The 8,671-nt window shown below is 32.6% G+C and overlaps 1 long non-coding RNA gene across 1 annotated transcript; it reads left to right on the top strand.

Moving 5' to 3' along the window:
* The first annotated feature begins 200 nt into the window (after nt 1-200).
* LOC126884054 (uncharacterized) lies at nt 201-4,517 on the top strand. Its single transcript, XR_007697818.1, has 2 exons — nt 201-3,889; nt 4,176-4,517. It is a non-coding gene; the product is annotated as an uncharacterized LOC126884054 (long non-coding RNA).
* The last annotated feature ends 4,154 nt before the right edge of the window (nt 4,518-8,671 follow it).

Here is an 8,671-nt window from a genome sequence, read left to right as displayed (position 1 = left end):
CGGAACATGCCGCTACTTCATAGTACTTGGTTGTCATTTTAAATGTCGTTTTCAATGACAATGTCACTTCATCGACTTGACCCCCTACTCCCTGACATACACTGGAAGGAAAAAATTAATCCTTAAAAAGGCATGTAATTCGAAAAATAAATCATTTCTATTTCAACAAATCATCTTCCTCTTGGGGTAAGAATAATATATTGTAATTATATTTCTCCGTCTAACAGTTTTTCTAATTTTTTTATCTAACCTAACTTCCAATGTCAGACCATGTGTTCTGATATTTTAGTTTCAAATATAATTATCTTTTAATTTACATGTATGCACGTTTAGTAATCAGAATTTTAACTATTCTCATCTAAATTTCATTTGATTTATTCTTGTCATCTGCTACTCTTTCTGACGATTAGAACGGCAGATGGCACACGTTGGTTTTTCTTCTTGATGATTGATATGTGTCTCTATTTTATAGTTTTTTGGAAAGAAATCACTTTTCTCCCTTTGGGAGCTTCAAGCCATCCACACCGGTGATGGAACTAAGGCTGACACAATGGGGACTTTGACATCCAGACTCCAGCATCCAACACCTTTAGCTGCAGGGGCCTAGGGCCGAAGATCCGCCCAGGCCTACGAGAAGTCCACAACGGCAGCACCATACGACATCAAGAAGATACCATCAGCTACCAAAAGCCATAAGTATAATCCAGAATTGTTAGTTTTTGGCAAGAATTTAAATACATTTGTTAATGCAATTTACTAAGTCATTTTATTTATTATATCTTTATGAACAATAAACATGATTAGTTAAAAACTATGTTTTGTTTGCTTCCATTCCAATTTTCAGAGTTCATTCTAAGGTTAGGACAAGACGAACACACACCTGAGTGACTGAGCTAAGCTAAGGGTGTAATGATGGCTATCTTGGTTAGTCGAGGTAATATTTTCGAATATTGTTTCAATTAGCTGGGGTAGTCCATCGCTATTTCGTTTCACTGGCGCCGCAACGTTTCTCATGTGTGCTTTTTCGTTACACTGGCGCACCAACGCACTTGTCTTATCCGAAGAATCGAGCTGTGAGTGTGTGGTTTGGTAGCAGACAACAAGCATTAATAAATACTATTTTCTTATATTTCATTTTTATATTCAATTTTTGCAGTAAATCTATATATATTATCTATTTTGGTACTTTTTGACTACCTTTTTGACTGATTTTTATATATTTTCACATGTTATGGGTCAAAAAGTATTACCAGTTTCAATAATTTAATTATATATTTCAGCATAATTGATTTAAAATACATTTACAGTTGCAAATATTGGTATTTTTAACATTTTGATATTTTTACCTACTTTTTTTTGGCAAATTTTTATGTTAGAACCTTGATAGTAATGTCCACATGGCATTTTTTTCTGTTTTTTCAATTTAACCAGTTTTTTTTGGTAGTTCTTCTTTAATTACTCTTATTTTGTTGTAACTTTCCAAAACCCAAGAGAATTTTTCCATTTATTGTCATATTTTCTGTACTTTTTATACGTACTATTTCTTCCACGTTCTTTTCATAGGTACTTCTGTGTACTCTAAAGTGCATTTAAATCTTGTTTTATTACTTATTTTCAATTACTTTTCACTTATTCTTATATTTCCTAGTTGTTTTCATATATTTATTACCCATTTTGTACAACTACCAAAAATTTTGTTGTTTCCGTCGAACTTTCTGTTCGGATGGTATATACTACTTTACTTGTATAGTAAAGACTAGGACAATTTTCAAGTTCTTTTCTTTCATTGAGGTATTTTATTCTTATTCTTCTTCTTTACGTATTCAGAATATTAATTTAAATCATTCTTCTTCTTCTTGTCTTGAATCTCAAAAAATTTTTTGTTCGTGAAGCATCATATTTTACATTTTTCAATTTTTTGCATTATTGCACTTATATTAATTGTGATAAACATTATATTTAACATCTTTTTTATTTAACAATGCCCTATTTATCTATATATTATTGTTTTATTATTTTATTTTGGGTGTTGTACTGATTTTTGATACAGATTAGCATGAAAGCCTCATCCGGCACTTATAAGTTGTGTATGGCTTATATATAGCTGCATAGACACCTAGTGTTTTTTTTTCCTAGGGTACATATAAGTTATCCATAGGGTTGGGCCAGATCTATTGAGTCTGAGTTCCGTTTTTTTGGTCTTAATGACTGTTGATATACAGTTTAATGCTGTATATTATTTTTAGGATGATGTCTTTTATAAATTTTCTCTTTTGAAGTTAAAATAATTCTATGCATCTCTACTCTTCATGAGCCTCTGGTGTGGAATTATGGCGCTTTGAAGTATGATTGTAGTTCAGCTACTAGCATTTGTTATTTTCCATCTTTGCAAATCATATTTATGCATTTTTATACATATATTTTGTTCTCTAGTGTAGATCCCTGGTATGCATTTGATGGAAGTAACATTTGAATTATGTATCATTATCTCTCTCTCTTTATTAACTTATTGGTTAAGTCTTTTAGGACTGGTTTTATGCAGTTTTTTCAAACCCTTTGGTGTAGAACTTTGTCTTATTTGGCTTTCCATATAGTTGGTACTTATTTTTTTTAATGGTTTATCTATAGTTGCACTTGCATTTCTTTTTATCATATTATACTTATGTTATCTTTATCTACTTATATGCTTTTACTCATCTCATCATATTGATTATTATATTATTACCTTACTTTAGGTACTGGTTATCCGAGTACTTGTTATTTTGTTTGAGATTCAGTTGTTAGTAGCTCCAATAGCTATTGATTTATTTTATTAAGGATGTGATATCCATTATATTTACTTTTTGGTTATATGCCTTTTATTTTATATAGATACCTGAATATTTGCAATTCATTTTTAATATGTCTACATTATTTGACTATGGTTACTTACTTATTTGGATTCTTAGTTAAATTTGATTATTACTTACACTTTATACTACATGTCTTTATAATTTTGAATTAATTTCATACTTTTTAAAATACATTTATTTTTTTTATCCAGAGATAAATATTCTCTGATGTCATTTATTTATAATGAATAAATATTTTACAGTGTGATGAATACTACAATTCATTGGGTAATATTTTTATTTTCCCCAGAGTAACATCTGAAAATTATTTTGGTACTTTAAAATTTTTTATGATTAATAATTTAAATTAACTATATGCATTGACTTAATATTTACTTTATTATGAGTATTTATTTTTGATTTGTTTTGAACGATTACTACTGCATATATTTATTTCTGGTTGGAACTTTGTCTTCTTATTTTCTTTGAGAAAAATTTCTCACCTGTGTTCGAAATTTTTCTGATGAGTGGAGGGAGTGTGTAACATTCCTGTTTTCTTTGAGAAAAATTTCTCACGTGTGTTCAAAATTTTTCTGATGGGTGAGAGGAGTGTGTAACGTTACAAACGTCACATCTTTGATATTTTGTTTTTAAATAATTATTTTACCTTATTTCCTTTAATATTTCATTAATAATTATCTTCTTTTAATTGGTTTACCCATTTCCCCCTTTAAAAATCGGTTGGCGCTCATTTATTACCTTCTTTTATTATCTTCTATTTAATATATCTCTTTTATTTAAATCATCATCTGAACATACTGAACATACCTCGTATATTCATACTCTCCAAATATCTGTATTTTCAATACGGAACATGCCGCTACTTCATAGTACTTGGTTGTCATTTTAAATGTCGTTTTCAATGACAGTGTCACTTCATCGACTTGACCACCTACTCCCTGACATACCTACACTGGAAGGAAAAAATTAATCCTTAAAAAGGCATGTAATTCGAAAAATAAATCATTTCTATTTCAACAAATCATCTTCCTCTTGGGGTAAGAATAATATATTGTAATTATATTTCTCCGTCTAACAGTTTTTCTAATTTTTTTATCTAACCTAACTTCCAATGTCAGACCATGTGTTCTGATATTTTAGTTTCAAATATAATTATCTTTTAATTTACATGTATGCACGTTTAGTAATCAGAATTTTAACTATTCTCATCTAAATTTCATTTGATTTATTCTTGTCATCTGCTACTCTTTCTGACGATTAGAACGGCAGATGGCACACGTTGGTTTTTCTTCTTGATGATTGATATGTGTCTCTATTTTATAGTTTTTTGGAAAGAAATCACTTTTCTCCCTTTGGGAGCTTCAAGCCATCCACACCGGTGATGGAACTAAGGCTGACACAATGGGGACTTTGACATCCAGACTCCAGCATCCAACACCTTTAGCTGCAGGGGCCTAGGGCCGAAGATCCGCCCAGGCCTACGAGAAGTCCACAACAGCAGCACCATACGACATCAAGAAGATACCATCAGCTACCAAAAGCCATAAGTATAATCCAGAATTGTTAGTTTTTGGCAAGAATTTAAATACATTTGTTAATGCAATTTACTAAGTCATTTTATTTATTATATCTTTATGAACAATAAACATGATTAGTTAAAAACTATGTTTTGTTTGCTTCCATTCCAATTTTCAGAGTTCATTCTAAAGTTAGGACAAGACGAACACACACCTGAGTGACTGAGCTAAGCTAAGGGTGTAATGATGGCTATCTTGGTTAGTTGAGGTAATATTTTCGAATATTGTTTCAATTAGCTGGGGTAGTCCATCGCTTTTTCGTTTCAACCTAGTCAGAAAATGCTTCCTAAGGGAGCTAGAGCTCTTTGAAGATGGCGTCATGTAATTAGTTTTTCTTAAATACCTCCAGAACGCTTTCATTTAGAAAAACGAAAATTAATATGCTTATTTTCTTTCCAGAAATGAATCGATTCCATCTATTGTGAATTTCTAGTACCGGTCACGGTCATAGGCGTCCGTTTTGGGTAGGGCAACTGTTATTTTATCGCCTAACTTTTTTGTCTTTAATTTTAAAGCATTTTTGACTCTGAATTATTAAATTGTGAGGCATTCTAGAACTAAAAGGTAGTCTTACTTTAAGTCGATAGGCGTCACCGTTTTCTAGAAAAATCGATTTGAAAATTTTTCGCTCTTTGAATTAAAAAAAAATAAATTAAAAAAAAATATTTAGAAAGATCAAAACTGGTACATTTATTTATATTCCAGAGATTAATCGATTTCATTAATGGCGAATTTCTAGTATCGGTGATAGGCGTCAGAACAAAAGTGATGAGAACAAAAGTAAATATATTTCGACGATTTGTATACAGAGTTTAGAAGTAAACAAACAAAATAAAAGATGATTATATATTGCCCCGTTGCAGAGAACTCCCTCTGGATAGATGTCTGCAAAAGAAAATTAATAACAAAATGAAATATCCTTACACCTCACTCCAGTGTAAGGCACAAACAGTCGCGCGATCAAAATATTAACAATCATACGGGAGCCATATGATTTTTATCGGAAGCACGCTCAATCCACGGCTACAATTTAATTTATTACGAGTATGCGAATCACTTCAGTACGATGCCTCGCTGCTCAGGTCCGCCTGCCTGCTCACTCCGCTTGGCTGGCCTTGGAGTCCATAGCTGTCGCTACAAGACTGAAGAGTGCGCTCGGTGGCCTCCTTAAGTACGCTCTCTGCCTGGACTGTTTTGGAAAAGTGGAAATGAGTGGGGTTTCGTGTTGCGCAAACGGTAAAACGCCTACGGTTCGATCTGTCGACGTGCTGCTCACGGCGGATCATTACAGTATTTATGGACATATTATATATCTCAGTTAAAATTAGGAAATTGTAATGAAAATGATAATGTTAAGACCATTTTGAGCTGACCAATTGGTTCTAACCAGGGTCATAAATATAAACAAACACACATACACACACCCTGTAGTCCATTGAAATGTTACCTACATTTTTTAGGCCGTACCTTGCATTGTTTAAAGGAGTCAATTTTAGGTTTTAAATGTGTAGGGGGGATCAGTAGAAGCTTAAGTTCAAGTTTTTGGGGTCGCCACCCTTGTCACCCGGCCGCCTTATTGGAAAAGGGGTGCAAAGGCGTTTTGCGCTATATCTCGTAAACTACCTACCCTACGGAAAATTTAATAAAATATAAATGTAGCAAATTAGATTTTCTACAATTTTGTTTCTATTACTTTTTATCGTCAAGTGACCAACAAAAAAGATATAAACAAAAATAAGTAAAATTTTTTTAACAAGTTTCATTTTGGAGGTTATAACTTTTTTCAGTTCATTTTACAATAAAATATCATCATAGCAATTTTGTAGAGGGTTTTTTAGCGAACAATTTCCACTATAAAAGTGTTTAATTCTATTTATTTATCTAGGTTTTACAGCGCTCCAAACTTGACCAGATTCTCGAATGCTCATAGGGATACAATAAAAACAAAACGTTAGGCTTACTTTTCTATCTTAATTATATCTTTGACTTAATAATATTTTTTTTATTCATACAATTTATTATGATTTCAATATTCCTATAGTATTATTAATCTATTTTTGACCTTTCTCCCCACTATAAAACTTAGAACCCTAAGCATATTATCTAGAAAAGGCCCAAGAAGTTGTTTGAGGACAAATTCGCCGGTCCAGAACAAGAAAGACACAACCGCAAAATGCAAAATTCTTCAGAAAAGCAAAACAACGATTTTTAAAATAGGGATTAAATGAAGAGTAATCGTCCAGGAGCATCGGTATGGCGTTTGTTTTTTGACAACGATGGCTTTTATTTTCATCGATATTGGTTCGAATTTCATTATCTTAATTTAGTCGCCACATTTTTAACCCTATCTACAGTTGCGTCAATATGTATCTGAAACAAGGTCTAACATAGCGCGTCTTTCAGTAATGACGCAACTACCCTAAAGTGGCTCAGCACATTTTTACAGTTCGGTCTTTTTGTCATCTTTACATAGTATCTTTACATAGTACTTTAGAAGTTAATTGCGCATCAAACAGGAATTGACAAAATTTGCAGTTACGTCATTTTTCTTCTGTACCGGACTGAATATGTGCCTGCCATTACTTTTATTATTATAATTTATCCTAGGTGGCACAGCTCTACTTAACTTATTCTTACAACAGTTGTGCTTCCTATTTGCAGTCGTATTAAAAATTGTGAAAATATTTTGAGTTTTATAGATAATACTATTGAGGGTCTCGTGGGTAAAATTTATATTTTTGTGATTAGTTAAGCATTTTGTGTTTTTTGTAAGGGTACATCATGAGTGGTGGTTATTTTATTTGTAAGAAACCTCTAGGGAAATTTATTTGTCAGTGTGAAAGTCGAGCCATCTTTACTCACTGTTGTCGGCTAACGTTTTTCGTCTCTTTATATGGCGGAAATAAAGACGATTCTCTGGAAACCCTGAGATACAAACGATTCGCTAAAACAGTGACAAAAAATGCATTTAATATTTTCTCACTTCCTCCAACACAAGATGCAGCCCGTTTCCACAGACTCCGAGTGTATCACCAGATTCAGTCATGGCTCGGTAAACATTGTGATCCAGAAAATTGGGGCTAGAAAAAGCATGGCAAATTTTGGATACCAATCCAAACTTTCAAGCCTCCAATACCCCGACCTCATGAAATTCATATTTAGCAGGTGCAATGGAAACTAAAAGTGCACGCGGTTGCCAAAAAGCAGACCTCAGATGTTAAGCAGTGTGCCTCTATTGTGGTGGTGGTGGTGAAATTTGCAGCAAAAATTCACCTCGGATACTGATTCAGATCTTGACTCGCAGCCTGGACCATCGAAAAAAATGAAAAAATAATAACCATGATAGACGTTTTTCAACATATAATAATAAAAAATAATGTTATTTTGTCTAGAAATTGTCCGTGGATTAGGCCTATTGGGGATACCACACAAAAAACGCGCCTCCAGACTCTACCTCATAGGTGGCCGGAAAAAGGGTCAAAAATAGCTTAGTCATAGCATAGGAATGTTATAATTATTATATTATGCTTAATAATAGCGTAAAAATCATAATATATAAATACATAGATAGAAAAGTAAGCCCAAGGTTTTCTTTTTATTGTATTCCTATAAGAATTCGAGAATCTGGTCAAGTTTGCAACGCTGTAAAACCTAGATAAATAAATCAAACTAAACAACTTTATAGTGGAAACTGTTCATTGAAAAATTCTCTTAGACAAGGCGAAAACGGCGGGTTCGAAGGGAAAAATATTCCCATGAGATTTTTTTGTATAATCACATTCGTGAGACATCCCAGAATAAGATTTAAGAAGTCGCCCACGTGAAAACTGGGCCAATTTTTTTGAACAATTTTTTTTTAATCAAATTGCAAGAATCAATATTTTTGGCCCAAACAATTTTTTCTTTAATTTTTTGGACCATTCTGGACAAAAAACGTCTCTTATAATTTTTCTCTGAAGTTGATCGTTTTCGACTTATAAGCAATTTAAAATTGAAAAAAACGAAAAATGGCGATTTTCAAGGCTTAATAACTCGGTTAAAAGTTATTATTATGAAAGTCAATATATGACTAAATCAAAGATTAAAGCTGCCCCTACAAGATACTGAAGAAATTTTTGTCATTATTTTATTACTAAGCTGTTATTTTTAAGTAATAATAATTAGCGCCATGCACGTGTGCGGGGCTGTAAATGCTGAGTGTGAGAGAGAAGCCATTCCAGCAGTCCAATTGTGCATCTTACT

The sequence above is a fragment of the Diabrotica virgifera genome, chromosome 4 (genome assembly GCF_917563875.1).
Source record: "Diabrotica virgifera virgifera chromosome 4, PGI_DIABVI_V3a".
Taxonomy (NCBI): domain Eukaryota; kingdom Metazoa; phylum Arthropoda; class Insecta; order Coleoptera; family Chrysomelidae; genus Diabrotica; species Diabrotica virgifera.
Note: the sequence above shows the minus strand (reverse complement) of the source record. Positions and strands in the feature narration are given on the sequence as shown.